The 20,163-nt window shown below is 36.0% G+C and overlaps 1 long non-coding RNA gene across 1 annotated transcript; it reads right to left on the minus strand.

Annotated features, from left to right (window-relative positions):
• Positions 1-2,408: 2,408 nt before the first annotated feature.
• LOC149050476 (uncharacterized) lies at positions 2,409-4,124 on the minus strand. The gene is made up of 2 exons (XR_016183704.1): positions 3,834-4,124; positions 2,409-2,930 (listed from the first exon to the last, which is right to left on the minus strand). It is a non-coding gene; the product is annotated as an uncharacterized LOC149050476 (long non-coding RNA).
• Between the last annotated feature and the right edge of the window lie 16,039 nt (positions 4,125-20,163).

Genomic DNA, 20,163 nt, shown 5'->3' on the forward strand with positions numbered 1-20,163 from the left:
TTCAGTTCAGCTACATTGTGCATATTGTGCAGCTGAAGCATTTGACCTAGTTTTGCATTTTCTTTAATTCAACAATTAAAGCTAGCTATGAATTATGAATTACTTTGACTGTTTTAACAATTTGAATTAATTCAACTAGAGTTGGCAGTTTGTGCATAGTTGTGCATTTTGTCCAGTCAATTTTTTGAAGCTTTTGTATCGAGTGTGTAAGTACTTAAACAAATTAAGATCGGACAATTTGTGCATGTAACTGTCTTCGTCAGTTGGACTATTTAACTGGTTGATTTAATTGAGCTACTTTCTTGATTTTAACTTCTTAAAGGAACTGGGCTATATTTTGTCGTTTGTACACTTCAACGATTGAAGGCAATTTGACCATTGCACTACTTCAAAAAGTTTAACTGTCTTCCCTAGTTTTACTATTTAACCAGTTGAACCATGTAAGCAGGTTCTGAATTTTTTCCAGTTCAACCATTGAAGCTCGTATGGCAATTTTAACAACTTTAAATAACTAAGATAGATCATGCACCTTGTGCAGTTAAACTGTCTTTGGTATTTTGACTATTTAACGAGTTTAAAAATTAAGCTTATTTTTGCAGTTTGTGCAGCTGATCCTATCAAGCTACTTATGCATTTTATTCGGCTTGAGCAAAATAACGTAGTTTGAGCATTTGAACTACATCGACAATTTTGGATAGACAGTGCGATTTGTTTACTCTCACGGGATTTGCTAGTTTGATTATTTAGCCATTTCAACCAGTTACACTAAGTTGAGAGGTTTGTGCAGTCAAGCCTATTAAGTTTCTGTTTCGCTTGCTAAATGCTAGTTAGCTAGTTTAACCATTTGAACTTGTTTAACCAGTTGAGATAGATTGTGGAATTAGTACAGTTTAGCTGTTTTTGATGGTCTTATTAACTAGTGAAATAGTCAAACCATCGAGAGTTATGCTTAAGCTAGCTAGCATTAGCTATGTTAATCAGTTCAGCTGCAAAATTTGAATAATCTAGCTGAAATAGTTCGAGTGGTTTAACAGTCAAAGGTCAACTGACAAAAACTGCACAATCTTTTTAAACTGATTGCAGTACTTTGAATGGTCTAATCAACCTCAATTAATAAACGGCACAAGCTGCACAATCGAGCAAAGTTTCTTGAAGTATTTAAAATAGTAGTCAAGATAGTGATTTTGTATATGATAGTCAAGACTGTTATTCAGATAGTAATGATAGTTATGATGGTAGCTTTATAGATTATAGTGGACTAGATGCCTATTACTTTGACGACCAAGATAATATACATATTTATACAGAATATACCAGATATTTTAATGAAGGCAATATATTAGAAGCAGAAGAGGAACTACGTAATATGAAATATAACTTATGGAAACCAAGGGTAACCCCTAGTAATATTTAAACATAATATCTATGTAATGTTATAGTATGTATTGTTATGAAACAATTCATTTTGAATCGGATGAAGTAATTCGTTGTTATAGGCAAATAAAGGAACTATCAGTCATAGTAGAAAAATGCTGATGGAGAATAACCATGTGATAGTAGGCACCAATGGTGGGCAAGTAGATGGCTATGAACCAGTGAAAGAGTTTTGTAGCTTTCATGATAACAAGCGTAAATAACAGGAGGGTTAATTTATTTCAAGAAATACTTTCTTCATGACGAGCTTTGCTCACCAAAAGAATTTATGCAAATGAGGCTGAGGCGGATCTGAGATCCGCCTGGCAATTATTAACTGTAAGAGAAGAACTGACTTCGCGCCCACAGAACGACCGAGGTGTTGCGGATGAATTTTCAGTAATTACTTTTTTGGCACTTTTCGGCGTCCAAATTGCATGGCGAGAGTAACCCAAAACCTTAAAGTAGACCCTTCTTGTCACAATACGAATGTTTTCCAGATAGGGACACGCGTTAATGTCAGCTTCACTCGCGTGATTGCATTTTTCAAGGTTAAACCCTCGCGTGGAACTAACAACTCAAGTTTACTTTAAAGCGCTCAATGTAAGCCAAAGAAATTTTATAATTTAACCACACGATCGAAATTTCGTTTATGAAGGATAATAATGGATCGACATCGACCTGGAGCGTCAGCTTCACTCGCGGGGAGTCAACCATTTTCTCTTGCCCCTTGCGCAACATAGAATGCAAATTTGCTGACCCACTCTATTGATACACACAACTCGACAGTCGTTAAGAGTTGAAAAAGATGAAGTTTTTTACCAAAACCATGTATTTCCGATTTTTAAACGCTAACAAAAATGTAGTAATGGTATGTCCACTCCGGAAAATAATACCGCAAGCAACAGCAAGCCCTAACCGCGATGAGAACACTCATGAATCACACAGCGCAACAGACCTCATTTTGTTTGTTTGTTTGGGTTTTTTCCGAGGCCTGCACCCTCCGCCGCAACCATATAATTGGCTAAATGCTAAGAGAGTAATATACTTTAAAGAGATCATTAAAGGAGTAAAATCTTTAAAAAAATTTTCCTGCTGGGGTTTCCTGGCGCGCCACTGCGAACACAGCGAACCTCTTGTATAAGGCTGCGAGAAAATAAAAAAGGACAAGTAGAAAAAGTTCTTTACTCACAAATCTCTTTTACAATCTATGACCGATTTTACATCTCGTGTCTGAAGCAAGAGTTGGAAATGTAAATACAATTTAATATGTTACGAGAAGAGGTATTTTACTCGTTGGTAATTTTATTCCTAAACTCGTTATTTATTTTTAATTGAAACATCACGGGATTTGAGGACAGACACCACCAAGGCAAACACAACATCGACGTAAAAATTACCAGTCAAGGGAACGTGCACTTATTTGGTTAGTCATCTCAACAGGAAAACTATCTTTTTTTACGAAAACAAACATTGCTTTTTCATCACGACTTTTCGCGGTTAACGTTCAATGAAATCTGCAAAGGAAAAAAATTAAGACAAGTAAATTTAATTATGTCGCAATTCATACTCAAAATTAGTTTGTCATAAGATGAAAACACACAGTCTAAATTGAAACAACTCCCAAAGAGAGACACAACCAAATAAAAAAAGGAACGATTTTGCCTTCAGATAACAACAGTCCAAATAGAACTGACTACCCAAGAGAGACAGAACCAGGTGAAAAAAAAAGGAAAGGTTCTGCCTTCAGATAACAACAGCCCAAATAGGACTGACTACCCAGGAGAGACAGAACCAGTTGAAAAAAAGGGAAAGGTTCTGCCTTCAGATAACAACAGCCCAAATAGGACTGACTACCCAAGAGAGACAGAACCAGGTGAAAAAAAGGGAAAGGTTCTGCCTTCAGATAACAACAGCCCATATGGACTGACTACCCAAGAGAGACAGAACCAGGTGGAAAAAAAGGAAAGGTTCTGCCTTCAGATAACAACAGCCCAAATAGGACTGACTACCCAAGAGAGACAGAACCAGGTGAAAAAAGGGAAAGGTTCTGCCTTCAGATAACAACAGCCCAAATAGGACTGACTACCCAAGAGAAACAGAACCAGGTGAAAAAAAAAGGAAAGTTCTGCCTTCAGATAACTACAGCCCAAACAGGACTGACTACCCAAGAGAGACAGAACCAGGTGAAAAAAAAAGGAAAGGTTCTGCCTTCAGAAAACAACACCTCACATACGAATGACAAAACCGGGAAAAAATGAAAAAATGAAGGTTCTCCCCTCACGGAGATAAGCCAGGGAACTAAAGACTGATTACCCGAGAGAGTGGGTAAGAAATAACAAAAGAACGAGAGCATCTTTAGGATTCTGCTTTCGAAACTGCGAAATAGTACAGTACGATTAGTAAGAAAACACACTAACCTGCTAAGAGTGCGTCATCTTATAGGGAAGGAATATTTGAGCTCTGATGTCAGGGTTCATTCCATAATTAGTTCATCTGGCTCATGTTAGGTTTCAACAGTTGGATAATACACCATGTGATTTTAAGCATCTGTCACCTGACTATCACAGAAATAATTCCTTCTCTTGCTTCGAAAGCACAGAAGTAAAGGTAAACCTTGCTTTGCTGATTAAATGGTTTGGGCATCATCATTTTCCGCTCAAAGGTTATTAAGCAGCGAGATTTATCGCGCCTCATCATATAGCTCTGGAAAGAAATTATCAGGCATGCAACCTTACCTAAAAGCCAAATTGGACAGGCCAGCGAGTAGAATTTCTTCCTCGCGAAGTAATACACAGTTAAGACCTTACCTTAAGGAAAGAACGATGGCCCCTTTTCGCAGATACCGCCGAATACACTCGTACCTTCGCACAGAATTTTCGCGGGATAAGTTCCCGCGCTTACCTGATGATTGAGACTTACTAAAATGATATTTTATACTGAAAGAGCTCCTTAGTATGGACGCCAGAAAAGTATTATCAAAATATCTACCCAATCGTTTCAAGTGTTAAATGATACTCTTGTATCTCCAGAACATACTGCAGTCGAAATCTCTCTTGAAAACAAGGTCCTTACCGAGCGGCTCACCGGCCTCCATTCTGACTTAGGATCAAAGGTCTGATCAGAGTGAAATATAAGTTGGCTAACACAATTTAATTTTGGTATTGTCGTGACAGAACAGATAATCGCTCTTTGCGTCACAAACCAATAGATCTGTAGATCACGGACAAAACATGCTGGGTACAACAACTGTTACTTGATAGTCATGTCACACACTACAACCAGGCTATCCTCAAATGCCATGACACACTACGGCTTAGCTAAGCTGTTCTTATCGCTGAATCATTCTACAATTATGAAAATTGCCATTCACGCCATGAATGCGTAGTTATTTCTAAAGAGAAAATTGTGCAAAAGAGTCCTAAATTTACGTAGCACTCCTAACGCGCAAGCCGCGCGGATCCTCGCGCCTGTTTACATTTTAATTGTTAACTTCGATTAATTTCACGCTCGAAGCCAAACACCTCGCTTTCACTTGCTAATTGAGCCCTCTCGCTTTACTTTGACAAGCCTATGGATCATTTTACGCATCCCTGGTGTGAATTCTTTTCTTGAGCAAAGCTCGTCATGATAGGGTAATATCTAATTTAACTAAACAGTATGACATGACAATAACAACAAGGAACAAAAATGGGGCAATATCAGTCTTTGAAAAGATAAGCAATGTCCTACAACAGATCAATTGTAATAGAAAACCGATGATTATCAATTTCATCATCATATTAAAGAATATGCAAATCAATATAGATTACAAATCAATAACCAAATCAAAGAAAACCCTTTTATATTATCACAATTACTGGCACAACATATTGAACTTAATATGTAATGATTACATAATACTCAATAAATAATTAATCAATCACATGTAAAGTACAAGTACATGTAAAGTCAAAGTAACCTACTTCTTGTAAGGTTGCTCAAAAGCATCAGTGAAGGAACACATGCGTAGGATAATATTGTCTACAGTTTTCAATTGGTGCAAATAACTGTTTAGCAAATGGCACTCCTCTTAAATGGGAACTTAATTCAATGAGCGTCTTTACATAGGTGGCAAAAGAAAATCGACATAATTCGATCTTTCTTAAAATATCTCCTTTCACAGTATGTTTTTTTATATCAAACCACTAGCAGATATAAAGCCAAGTATGATACCCTATTAACAGCATTATTATTTGAAGTTGGTGTATGCAAGTTCTTAAAACGGTTGTTATTCATATTTATATCACCTTGAAAAGTCTCAGAGCCACTCAGTATGTTGTCAGCAATAGTATTGAGATACTTTTTGTTAATAAAACAGTTGAAAAGTCTGCAGAATCACCGTTACCAGATGGCCCCTGTGAACTAATATCTTCCTTAGCGCCTTGTGCAGCACTATTTAGACCTCTATCAGTTTTGTCTCCTTTTGGCCCAGTATAACCCTTATCATCTATTGGTCCTGGTGGTTCTGCTGGTCCTTCAATACCTTTTACAGGTGTATCTATTTTGCTATGATCTTCAGTAAATATACCTGTTAAAATATATGCTTAAATAAAGTACTGTTTTATGAATTTTTCATAATAGCATAATTGGTATGCTATAAGATACTACGACATTATAATATGTCTTCCCCATACTGTGGTCACTCATGTAATACAAAAAATAGCTAGTCTCACCTAAGACACTGAACAATCCTGATACTGTGTGCTGTTATACACATCATTAGATTTAATCTATTGGACACCTTTAAAACCTCTTTAGACAAATGAGAGCAAAAATGTCGAGGGATTCAATTTTCTCTTTGAATGTTCATCACAACTTAATGTGTACCACCACCCACACTGTCATGAAAATTTATAACGTTATCCTATCCTATGCCTATCGCTTATTTAATCTCTGAGAAACACACCCATAAACTGCTTTTTCCCCACTCACTTTGCCCAGTTAGTTATATCATTATTGTACAATGCTTTATTCTCAGACTTGCTTCTATTAGAGGGACTCCATTGAATGGTGAGTTTTTTCTTCACCAGTAGTCCTTTTCTTTTGGTTGTATTTTTCGTTTTGCTTCTATTAAAACCGGTAGCCATGGTAAATGTGTAATTAGGCAAATTATTGATCAATGGTGGTGGTGCCTGAGGATACACTTCTCCTTACTTAGACCGACCGACTGCCTACGAATGATGATGACTCACTGCATGTTTTCACCTACGTCCCACTACCGTCTGATTTTGGTGGTGGAAGAGGTGGTGGCGGTTGGTATCTGCTGTAAGCCTGAATACCATTCCCAGTTAATGCTTTTAATAACAATGACACACCAATACTTGCAAGCAATTCACCAGGGAACTCACCACCTGTTTCGTTGTGGGTTTGATAATAAGAGGACCTCCTTACTTCATAGCTTTCAGCAAGTTTGACAATTTGTCAAATAAACTAGATTGACCATTTCAAAAGTAGAACTGATTAAACTAATGCGATTATTTTGACTTATTAAACCAACTGGGCAAGATTTTGCCGTTTGCGCACCTCAGCAATTAAAAGTAGTTTGACCATTGCACTGATCCTTGTACTCATCCCTAATTTGACTATTTAACCAGTTGAACAATTTAGCATTTTGTCCAGTTGAACCATGGAAGCTATTTGAAGAAGCCATGGAAGCCATTTGAACAAATTTAACCAGCTAAGAAAGATTGGGCAATTTGTGCAGTTTAACTGTCCTAGCTAGCTTGACTATTTGGCTATTTTCAACAATTTTTCTTGATTGTTCACTTTTTGCGATTGATTTTTCGAGCTGGTTATCCATTTTGTCCAGTTGAACCCAATTAACCCAGTTTGAGCATTTGAACACCATCAGCCATTCCAGATAGATAGCGCAAACTGTGCGATTTCACTGTTTTTTTGTGGTTTGATTATCTCAACTGGTTAAACCAATTAAGCAAGGTGGTGCAGTTGGGTGCAATGGAACCATTAAAGCTAGTTATGCATTTTGTGCAGTTGAACCATTTTAGCCAGTTTGACCATCTGAACTTCTCCAAGTGATTTACAAAGATTTTGCAATCGGTGCAGTTTGACTGTCTTGGCTGGTTTGACCGTTTAAAGTACTTCAAACGGCTAAGATAAACTGTGCAATTATTCTCAGGTGATCTTAGTTTGACTGTTAAACCAGGTGAACCATTTCAGGTAGATTGTCCAGGTTATGACGTTGAACTGATTAAGCTAGTAACTTTTTTTTTTCTGTTTTTCTGTTGAAGCATTAATTTAGTTTGACCATGGGAACTACTTCGACCAATTAAGATCGATTTGTGCGGTTCAACTGTTTCTCTGTTGTCTACTGGAACAGTTTAAACTTGATTGACCAAATGAATTAGTCTAACCTGTTAATATAGGTTGTGTAAATTGTGAGGTTATAATGTTTTCGATAGTTTGACTATTTCACCATTTGAACCATTTAACCCAGTTAAGTTATGCATTTTGTCCAGTGTAGCTTTTTAACCTAGTTTAAACATTTGAACTACCTGTGTATTTAACTATCTTCGCTGGTTTGACTATTTATCCAGTCAGTCAAAATATCGAAAGCAGTAAACCTTTAAAAGTTACAAAATTATTTTTAACTGGTTAAACTTGTTTAAATGGTTAAACCACCTAGTAAATTTTAAGAGAACCAACTTAATCCAACTTAATAGGTTCAACTGGACAATTTTTTAAATCAACCTTGATTAGTTGATCTGGATAAACAATTAAACTAGCCAACGCCGTCAAACAGCAGAAACTGCGCAATCTATATAAAATGGTTGAAGTACTTATTATGGTCAAATTAGCTAAAAATATTTAACCGAAAATAATTCATAAATAGCTTAAAAGATTTAACTGCACAACCTACGTTAATTAGTTCAACTAATTAAAATAGTCAAACTAGCTTAATTGGTTGAAGGGCTTAATGAATTTAATTGGTCTAAACAGTCAAGGTAGCAAAAAGAGTTGAGGCGCTCAAATTTGACAAGCTACCTTAATTTGTTGAGGTCGTTAAAAGACAGTAGCCTTAATGGCTTAACCGGGAAAAATGCATAACTAGCTTTAATGATTCAATTGGGAAAAATGCATAACTAGGTCAAATGATTCAACTGCACAAATTGCACAATGAATCTGAATTGAATGTAGTAGTTGAATTGATCAAAGTAGGTTACTTCATTCAACTGGTTAAATACTCAAACAAGGAACACAGTTCAACTGCACAAATTGTCAAACTAGACAAAATGCATAACTAGGTTATATAGCTTAAGCGGAAAAATGGTCAAAGCGTCGCCTACATATAACTGCACAATCTACAGAATCTATGTCAACTGATTAGACTAGTTCAAATGGTCAATAAAGCTTAAATTGTTCGAGTAGACAAAATTCAGAACTAGTTGAAATGGTTAGACTGGTTAAAACGCATAAGTAGCTTAAATAGCTCAACCGGCTATATGGCAATCGAGTGATGTAGAATCTAGATGAATTCCTCGAAGTAGTTAAAATAGTCAAGGGTAAGCCTTTATACAGGCCCAATTGGCCCATGGGGCCAGTGCTTAACTCCGGTTTTCTTACCATGAAGCAGCTAGGAGTATTGCTACTCCCCCCTGGATGGGATGCTAGTCCATCGCAGGGTTACCCCCAGCACATTTGCTGGTACCCATTTGTACACCTGGGTGAAGAGAAGCACTGTGAGAGTACTAAGAACACAACACATTGACCCCGGCCAGGGGTCACCGCCTGATCCGGAGTCGAGCGCACCAACCATGAGGCCACCGCGCCTCCACAGTTAAAATAGTCAAACTATTGTAAATCGATTCTATTGGTTAAGTAGTCAAACTAGCCAGGACAGTTAAACTGCACAGATTGCAAAATCTATGTTAATTACTTGAAGTAGTTCAAATGGTCAAACTAGCTGTTGTTGCTCAACTAGACAAAAGGCATGACTATCTTACTCGATTCAGCTGCACAAACTGAACAATCTAGCTTCAATGGTTCAACTGTCAAGTCACTAAGATGGTCAAACTACCTTAGGGTCTGGGTTTCATCAGATAAAAAGCATAACCAGCTTAAATAGCCTAAGTAGTTAAATAATCAAATTAACAAGAAGACGGTTAAATTGAAAAAATCGCAAACAAATGCAGGGAGTAGCTGAGTTGGTTCAATTTGCCCATATGGACAAAATCCACCAACAAGCTAAATTGGGTCAAATGGTTTAGCGACCAAACGTTTTCTTGTTGTTGCAGCTAACATCGCTGATTTTAGCCATATCGCACCGAGGAAAAAGCTTTTTAACTGTTTGCTGCTAATCACGCTGATTATAGCTAAATCTTACTGAAACCAACGTTTTCGCTTTCTTTCCTTAAATTACACTGTTTTCAGCACCAGAACATGTCTTCTTTTGTTTGCAACTAAATTGGACTGTTTTAAGGTTTATCTCACGTAAAACATTTTTGCACCTGTTTGCCGCTGAATTGAGCTTTCTTTGGCTTTGAAACACCGGAAAGCGTTTTCTGCCTGTTTGCAGGGAATCACGCCAATTTCAGCTCAATCAAAACGTTCTTTCGCTTCTTTGGCATTGAATTAGCTGTTTTAACCTTTATTGCATCGAAAACAGGTTTTCTGCTTTTTTACAGATGATCACCTTGTTCTTAGCAACGTGAAAGGGTTTTCTGCCTGTTTGCAGCTAATCACGCTGATTGTCGCTATATCTCAGTGAAAACAATGCATTCTCTCTTTTCTTGCTAAACTACGCTGTTGACAGCGTTATCACATTGAAAACGGTTTTCTGCTTGTTTGGCCAAAATCAAGGAGTTTTGAGCTTTACGACACCAATTGGTTTGACCATCATCTCATTTACACAAAACTTTTCTCTTTTTGTGACCAAATTATCTTGTTTTCAGCATTATCGAAGTGAAAATGGTAATTCGGTTGTTTGCTGCTGTTGCACTGTTATTAGCTTTCTCGCACTAAAAATGTTTTTTTCACTTATTTGCCGCAAAGCTGTCTAGTTTTATCGCACCAAACAGAGGTTTTCTGCTTATTTGTAGCTAATCACTGTAATCGCAGCTTTATCTCTTTCAAAACATTGTTTCGGTTGTTTGCTGTCGAATTTCGCTGTTATTTAGGTTTATGGCGCCAAAAACCAAAAGTTTTATTTTCAGTAAGGCAAAGCTAAAATTACCCTGAGTAGCTGCCAATATGTGAAACACCTTTTTTAGTGCTATAAAAAGTTCTGGTACGATGAAGCCAAAAACAGCATAATTAAGCAACAAAAAGCCAAACCATTGAATGAATCACAAAACAGCCCAGTCTTATTGCAATTAAATTAAAACTCGTTTTCGGTGCTTTAAGGCTGAAAACAGCGCAGTTTGCGCCAAAACAGTAAGAGCGTTGTATTGAGTAAATTGAACTGCTTAAGCTTGTAATGCTCTTTGTCCAATTAAACCCCAACCCTTCGCTAGTTTGCTCATTTAAAGTACTTGACCTAATGAAGAGAGTTTGTTCAATTTGTGCAGTTTAACCGTGTTCCCTTGTTGGACTATTTAACCAGTTGAATCGATTACCCTACTTTGACCAATTTAACTAATGAATTCAATTTAGCTATATTGTGCAGATTGTGCAATTGAACCATTTGACCTAGTTATGCATTTTATCCAATTGAACTATTTAAGCTAGTTATGCATTTTTCCGGTTAAGCAATTAAGGCTAGTGTCATTTAACGACCTTAATCAATTAAGATAGCTTGTTTAATTTGAAAGCTTTGACTCTTTTCGCAAGTTTGACCATTTAAACCAAGTGAACTAATTCAGCCCTTCAACCAATTTAGCTAGTTTGACCATATTTACTATTTCAACCATGTAATATGGATTGTGCAATTTCTTAAGTTTCACCGTGTTCGCTAGTTTGATTATTTAACCAGGTCAACCAATCAAACTTGATTGCAAAGTTTTTCGAGTTAAACCTTAAAGTTGGTTATGCATTTCGTCCCCTTGAAAATGTTCTGGACACTTGAACCATTTCAACAAGTTTAACCAGTTGAAAGTGATTTTGCAGTTTTTTCAGGTTTACTGTTTTTCGCTAGTTTGACTAACTGGTTAAATAATCAAACCAGCGAAGATATGTAAATACAGAAAGAGTTCAAATGGCTAAACTGTCTTAAAATGCTACACCGGACAAAATGCATTTCTTAACCAGGTTAGGCATGGTTTGATAAGAGGAAGAAGAAGTTACAATCCATAGACCCAGCGTTCTGACACTCCTGTCTAGTGCCTTCATCTGGGGTGATCTAAACGCTGCAAAAAGAGGTCACGATCCCTTATTAGTTGCCTTTTTTTTTTTACCATTTAACAGTGATACCAAGGTCACTTTTGAAAAATTCCACAATCCATTTCAACTGGTTGAAGTACTTTAAACGGTCAAACCAGCCAAGACAGTCAACCTGCACAGATTGCAAAATCTTAATTAATTAATTCAAGTATTTCAAATGGTCAGACTGGCTTAGATGGTTCAATCGCACAAAATGTTTAACTAGCTTAAATGGCTCCATTGTACAAAACTGCACCATCTAGTTTAATTGGTTTAGCAAGTTAAGATAATCAAACCAGCGAAAACTGTAAAAGTGCACAAATTGCCCTTTTTATTTGGAATGGTGGATGGTGTTTAAATGCTCAAACTGGGTTAATAGGTTCAACTAGAAAAAATGGACAACTAACTTGATAGGATCAACTGCACAAAACTGCCCAATAAAGCTTAAGTGTTTAAGCTAGATAAATAGTCAAAGTAGTTAAGACAGGTAAGACAGACAAATTACACAATCTTTCTTGGGTTGTTTAACGTATTCAAATGGCCATACTAGCTTTAATAGTTCAACTGGACAAAATACACAAGTATCTTAATACGTTCAACTGCACAAACTTCAAAATCTACCTGATTTATTTGAAATTGATAAAATGGTCAAAGTAGGTGGATTGGTTAAACTTTATAAATGGTCAAACCAGCCTAAATGACAGAATGTGGAACTTGCTGAAATGGTTCAACGGGAGAAAATGTGTAAATAACGTAATCAGTTCAAGTACATAGACTTCAAAAGCTGGCTCAAATGCTTCAACTGCTTAAATAGTCAGACAAGTAGACACAAATAAACTGCACAAATTGCAAAAGTTATTTCAATTTGTCGGAGCAGTTCACATGGTCAAAGTAGCCTAAATAGTTCAACTGGACAAAATGCACAATTAGCTTAATCGGCTTAACTGCACAAAGTGCACAAGCCTCAGAATCCTGCTGAAATGGCTTATATGGTTAAATAGGCAAACTAGCAAAAGCACATAAACTGCACAAATTGCATAATCTATCTTAATCGGTTAAAAAAGTTCAATGGTCGATCTACCTTAAAGGGGTCAACAAAAAAAATTCAGAGCTAGCGGAAATGGTTAAACTCGACGAAACCAATCGGTCGCTCAAATGGTTCAACTGGTCTAATGTCAATCGAGCGATAACATTTAAATTGCACAAACTGCGCAATCTATCATAATTCGTGGAGGTAGATCAACTAGTCAAACTAGATTAAATGGTTCATCTAAACAAAAAGCATAAGTATGATATGCACTTTGTCCGGCTCAACCGTTTCAGCTGGCATCACTTTGTCATATAAGGTAGTTTGACCATTTTGAATTACTTCAACCAATTAAGATAGATTGTGCAATTTGTGAAGTGGAACTGTTTTCGCTGGTTTCACCCCCTAATCATATGAACCAATAAAATTAGCTTGATCTTCTTAGATTGTGCAGTTTATGCGAAAGCCTATATGGTTCAACTTGCTTAATGTGAGTGATAACAGTTAAAATGCGCAAATAGCACAATCTATCTTGGTCGGGGTTGTTCACATAGTCAAACTAGCTTAAAATGGTTTAATTGAAAAAAATAGATGACCGGCTTGATCAGTTGAACTGCACAATTTGGACAATCTAGCTGAAATGGTTCGAGTGGTTTAACAGTCAAAGGTCAGCTGAGAAAAATTGCACAATCTTTTTCAACTGGTTGGAGTACTTTAAATGGTGAAATTAACTTCAATGCGTAAACGGCACAAACTGCGCAGTCTAGCTGAGTTTCTACAAGTATTTAAAATAGTCAAACTATTTTGATTAATTTGATTTGTATAATGGTCAAACCAGGGAAGACAGTTAAACAGCACATAGGTTGCAAAAGCTTTCTTGATTGTTTGACGTAGTTCAACTGCATGTCCAAGATAATATACATATTTATACAGAATATGCAATATATTTTAATGAGGGTAATATATTAGAAGCAGAAGAGGAGTTACGTAATATGAAATATAAGTTAAAAAAAACCAAGGATGACCCCTAATAATATTTAAAAATATAATATCTATGTAATGTCATAATGTAATGTATTGCAACAAAACAATTCAGGATGAATAGGACGAATTACTTCGTTATTACCGTTTCTGCTATAGTGTACCACTTACCATTAAAAAGCATGATGACAAATTGGATAACAGATTTAGTTTCTTGAACCTCTTACAGGCTTTTTTCTACAACTGAGGGTTCTTTTTAGTATTTATGTGATGATGTTATTTCAGTTATTGCGCTTTTTTTAGCGATTTATCTATATGATTGAAGTTTCCAACAATCCTCTTTTTGAAGCTCATATATAATATGTTTATATTAATCCGACATTTTTTATCATTAATTGAGCAAAAAGCCTATCATCAAGAGTGCCATTTTCTAGACCGAATTATGTGGAGTGACCAGTAAATAAATATATACATAATAAATGTTTCAAATATTCCAAGAAATGTAATATCTATCCATTTATTGTTTTTTTGTATGTATACAGCGTATCGCTTACTAATGGATACGGAAGTATCATATGCTTTATAGTGGAAATGTGTTGCGGGCCCCCGCAACCATATCTTAAATGAAAATCATATGTTCCATCCACATCAAACGCTAATTTGTCACTATATACTGTAAAATGTATATCATTGGAAACTCCATATTTTGATCTTGATTTTAAGAATTTGGTTTGCTTTTCATTATCATGTGCAATTAGCATGTGCAATTACCATTAAAAAAGTATACAAGTACAAATACCAATGTAGCTGGTTGTTTAACATTTGTGGATACACATTATTTCTTTGCAACATCATTACATGTTATTTGTGAAGCTAAATTGATTTTTTTTATTGGACATTTTAAAATCAGCGGTCATTGGTTTTACAGCATCATTAGCATCAATTGCTGTAGCTACATGAATTATTTTATTATTAGCCATATTAAATTTAATAGGATTATCATCATTATTTTGAACTCTTTGTTCATTTTAACTATTGCGATGAAATGAAGAGTATCATTCGTTATTTCAAACTCTTTATCCTACACTAAGTGGAACATCGTCATGATATTCCAAGATGCCATTAACTATAACGCAAATGACTGAATCTTGTGCATAAGCCACACCTGACATATTCTTCAACGCTTAATCCATCATCAGATAACTAGGTGTTACATTATTGCACTTGTGTATATCAACCAATAATCTGGGATGATCTGCAGATTTCTTAGGTGATACCCTGGAAATTTTCTCAATACCTCTTGTGGCTGATATGTCAACTGATGAATAGTCAAAAGATGGAGAGGAAAAGTATAATTCCAATGTATATTCATCAGTTCATACATGTTTTCCGCTATCGAAAAAGAGTTCTATTTCATAGGTTCTTTTAGTGAACTGATGATAGTCTTGATCAATGAAGTCAACCCCCGTAATGTCATCTTCATCACTGAATTGTCGACTTGAACTTATGATATATGAAAATGTGTCTTACAAATCTGCACCAGCAACAGATTTAATCTGTCACCAACACACTTCTAATAACGAGTGGTCATTGGTTTATTGTTATTGTTGATGGTTGTACTGTCAAAATTAACATCAGCAGCATGTTTCTTTTCTGTATGCTGTCCCACAAAATGCCTTATTAATAGTATTGTTATTTAAAGAGGGTGTATGCAAGTTCTTAATACAGTTGTTATTCAAGTTTATATTACCCTGGAAAATCTCAGAGGCACTCAATATGTTGTTTGTAATGGTATTAACATACTTTTTTTCACTGGCATCTTTTACACCTGGCCATTTGTATAAGGTTAACCAACTAGGAAAGGTTGTGCAATTTGCACACTTTAAATGTCGTAGCTACTTTGACCATTTAAAGAGTTTAAATAATTGAGCTTGCTTGTATAATTTGTGCAGTTGACCCTATCGAGCTAGTTATCCAAACAAATATAAAAGATCTACTACTCTGCAATCATCTTTCGTCTTAACAAGTTTGTCTTTAAGAGGGGACATAATACCACAATGGCCCTTCTCAAATGACAACATTACTGGTTAAACTGGTTGGATAAAGACGCAGACTTCGTTAAGGTGTATTTGCTCGACTTTAATAAAGCTTTAGATTTTGTTTCCTAACAGATTTTATGTAATAAACTCAGGTTATCTAATATCAACCCTTATGTTATTAACTGGATGATCACTTTTTTGAGTAACCATAAACAGAGAGTTGTAGTCCAAGATGTCACAACAAAGTTCTTTGAAATCGGCGGAGTGTGCAGTTAAACTGGTTAAAAGGTTAAACTAAAAAATAAAATTAAACTGAAAAAAAATTGCAACAAGCGGAAACAGTTCAACTGCACAAAGTGCAGAAAGTAGCTGAGTTGGCTCAATTGGCTCATATGGACAAAATCCACCAACAAGCTAAATTTAGTCAATGGTTTAAACGATCAAACCAGCAAAAACAGCGAAACTGGATAAACTGGCTCAATTGCCTTGTTCGCCGCTGAAATACGCTCTTTTTAGCTGTATCGCACGAACAAAAGGTGTTTTTGCTTGATTGCACCTTTATTTTAGTTTAAACAATGTTTCGTTGATTTTTATGGCCAAATTAGGCTTTTCTAAGCTTTTACGCAGAGGAACGTGTTTTCGTTTGATTGTAGCTAAATTGGGCTGTTTTGGGCTTTATCTCGAGAAAATATACGTTTTTGTCTCTTTGTCGGTAAATTACACAGGTTCAGCATGATGACAAAGAAGAGATGTGTTTCAGTGTGTTTGTCGCTAAATTTACGTAGTCTTCAGCTTTATCGTACGGAAGAATGTTTTAAGCTTCTGTGCAATTAAATTGGATCTCTTTCAGATTATCTCATCAAAAACTTTTTTTCGCTTGTTTGCTGCTGAGTTGAATTGTTTTATAGCTTTATTGCACTGGAAAAAGGTTTTTGCCTGTTTGCAGCTTACCGCCCTGACTTAAGCCACATCTCACTCAAAACATTTTGTTTTGCTTTTTTGGCACTAAATTACGCTGTTTTCAGCCTTAAAAGACCGAAATAGTGTTTTCGTTTGGTTGCAATAAAACTGGGCTTTTTTGAGCTTTATTAAATAGAAAACAATGGTTTGGCTTTTTGTTGCTAAATTGACCAAATTTTAGTTCTGTCTTATATAAAACAACGCTTTTGTTTTGTGCAATAGAGCTGAAAAACTGCGAAATTCGGCGGCAAACCACCGAAACAACTTGTTGGGTGAGATGAAGCTGAAATTAGCGTGATCAGCTACAAACAGGCAAAAAACTTCTTTCCGATGCAATAAAACTAGAAACAGCTTAATTCAGCGGCAAACAAACGAAAAAACGTTTTAGTGCTATAGAGCTGAAAAGAGCGTAATTCAGAACCAATAAAAGCAAAAATGTTTTTTTGAGTGGGATAAAGCTAAAATCAGTGAGTTAGCTGCAAATAGGCGAAAAAGCTATTTTCAGTGCGAGAAAGCTAAGAACAGTGTAACAGCAGCAAACAAGCGAAAAAAGGTTTTCGGCGCGATAATGCTGAAAAAAGGATAAATTGGCAAAAATTAAAGCAAAAACGTTTTGTTCCATATGATGAAGGTCAAACCATTTAGTGAGGTAAAGGTAAAAACTGCTCTATAAAGAGGCAAACAAGCAAAAAAACGTTTTCGGTGCGATAACGCTGACAACAGCAAAGTTTAGCAAAAAGAGAAAAAAACGTTGTTTTGACTGAGATATAGCGACAATCAGCGTGATTAGCTGCAAACGGGCAGATAACCTTTTTACGTTCCTATAAAGCTACGAACAGTTTAACTCAGTGGCAAACAAGTGCAAAAATGTTTTACCTGCGATAAACCTTAAAACAGCCCAATTTAGTTGCAAACAAACGAAAACATGTTTCTGGTGCTACGAAGCTGAAAACAGAGTACTTTACCGAAAGCAAAAACGTTGATTTTAGAAAGATATAGCTACAATTGGCGTGATTAGCTGCAAACAGGCGAAATACCATTCCTTAGTGCGATATAGTTAAAATCAGTGTGATTAGCAGCAAACGGGCAAAAAATACGTTTTTGATGGGAGACAGCTAACAAGAGCGTAATTCAGTAGCAAACAAGCCAATTGAGCTAGTTTGTCCGCTGTTTTTGCGTTTCACCGTTTTCACTTCTTTGATCGCTAAAACCAGTTGACCCAATTTAGCTCGTTGGTGGATTTTGTTTATATGAGCCAATGAAACCAACCAAGCTACTTTCTGCATTCCGTGCCGTTTGACCGTTTCCGCTGTTTGCAATTTTTTCAGTTTAACTGTCTCCTTCTTTGTTTGACATTTAACCACTTAAGCTATTTAAACTGGTTATGCTTTTTGTGCGATGAAACCCTAACCCTAAGCTGTGTTGATCATCTTAGCTACTTTACAGCTGAACCATTGAAGCAAGAGTGTGCCGTTTGTGCAGTTGAACTGATTAAGATAGCTCTGTTCTTTGTCCAGTTGAGCAATATCAGCTAGTTTGACCATATCAACTTCTTCAAGCAATTAACAAAGATTTTGCAATCTGTGCAGTCTGACCGTCTTGGCTGATTTGACTATTTAACTAGTCGAACCATTTAAATAGTTTGACTATTTTAACTACTTCGAGGAATTCGGTTAGAAGAAGACCTTCATTTACTCAGGGAAGCCCATTCAGATGCCTTAAGCACTGCTATCAATTGGGGCTCTGACAAAAATTAAAATGAAATTAAACTGACTTAGCTGCTTTGACTATTTAAGAGTCTGTCCACGAGAGGACCAGGCAGGCGTGACACATGCCATCTCACCGTTTTCTCTTAAACTTTCATAGATGATTAAGGTCATAAAGTTATTCAAGAGTACAAAGTGTTTTGGGCTCTCGGTTAATCCTTGGGGTACAAGGGCTTTCACATCAAATCCAATGCATAAAACCCCAAAATTAGTCCTAAAATTGTACTTTCAAAGAAGATGTCCCACACCGATAGAATGTGGTGGATTTTTTTAATCTCATTTTATCCGACAATTCTTTAAACCTTAAGCAATGGAAGGTTCGAAGTTGGATTGATTTGAAATAATTCTCGCCAATCGAGAGCATTTCATAATTAACCATGTCACGCGACAATTTTAAGAGACCGAAAATTAGGCTTTTTTAATTGGAAATATCTCCAATGGGCAACGTTACATGTCGATCAACATGTGATCACAGTAAAACCCAATCAATGTGCTATGTTTCTGACGAAAAAAATTTTTGGCCTATGTGAAATATTCGTGATCACATTCCTCCGAAGTGCCTGACAGGCAAAGTTGATTTAAGCACTTTGTGACCACAAGCTGCTGGTTAAGGAGCCGAATCGAATCGTGTAATGGTATATGTGACGCCAAATGTTTTGTTTTTCGGCTCTAAAAATATGAAAAGATGTTTAGTTGTATAGCTATGGCGTTGAATTAATTGTACTAATTCGTAGATATTGACACAATTCACTGACAGTTACTAGTAAGTCTAATAACAACGATTCTTGTTTATATACTGAAAGTCAACAGCTGAAAGTAAAGTATGCCAAATATATTTTTGCACAATTTTTTCCTTTCATATTTCTTAAATTTATTTTCAAACATGGAGCGCGCTTAAAGTAATTTCCTTACCGAAGAAAAAACAGCCGTTATGTGAATTTAGTGTGTGTGGCGTGGCACGTGTTTCTGTTACATGTACTTCAATGCATGAATTCAGAAATACAATTCACTGAGCTCGAAAAAATAAAAGTCCCTCTTCGACAGGCAATCCTTGTTCGACTTAAGTTCAAGTCATTTTTGTTTACTGTACTAAAATCTGATTGCATGAGTATTTTTCTGAAATCAGATTAATCTATACACTTGAAAAGTAAACAAAGATAAAAGAAAGCACGTAGTCAGTTTCCTTGCCACTTTTTGCTTGTATTCATCATAATTTTCTCTATTTCTATTCAACTATGATGTGGCAACTAGAGTGATTTTACTAGACCCATTGAACTGTAGTTACTGCTCTATTAGTTAGTATTACGCACTATTTTATTGTTTTCTTTTATCTAGTTTTGACTACTAAGCACTTACTGTTAGATACTATTTCACGGTAAATTATTTATCTTCGCTCCATAAGACCAGAGGTGCTAACGAAGTAACTGAAAACTTATTACAAAATACTTCAGTTGTTACAAAAAATTTTAATAAGTAGGGAAAGAGCTTCTCAAGTCTATAAGATTGATTGAAAGATACCCCGGTTATTTTGATATTTGTAGTTGATATTGTTTTGGTAAGTGTTCGTGGAGTATCCCATAGTAGTAGTCTTGCTCATAATTATTCACGTTAGGACTGGAGC

This window comes from Pocillopora damicornis, chromosome 2 (genome assembly GCF_964200805.1).
Source record: "Pocillopora damicornis chromosome 2, jaPocDami1.2, whole genome shotgun sequence".
Taxonomy (NCBI): domain Eukaryota; kingdom Metazoa; phylum Cnidaria; class Anthozoa; order Scleractinia; family Pocilloporidae; genus Pocillopora; species Pocillopora damicornis.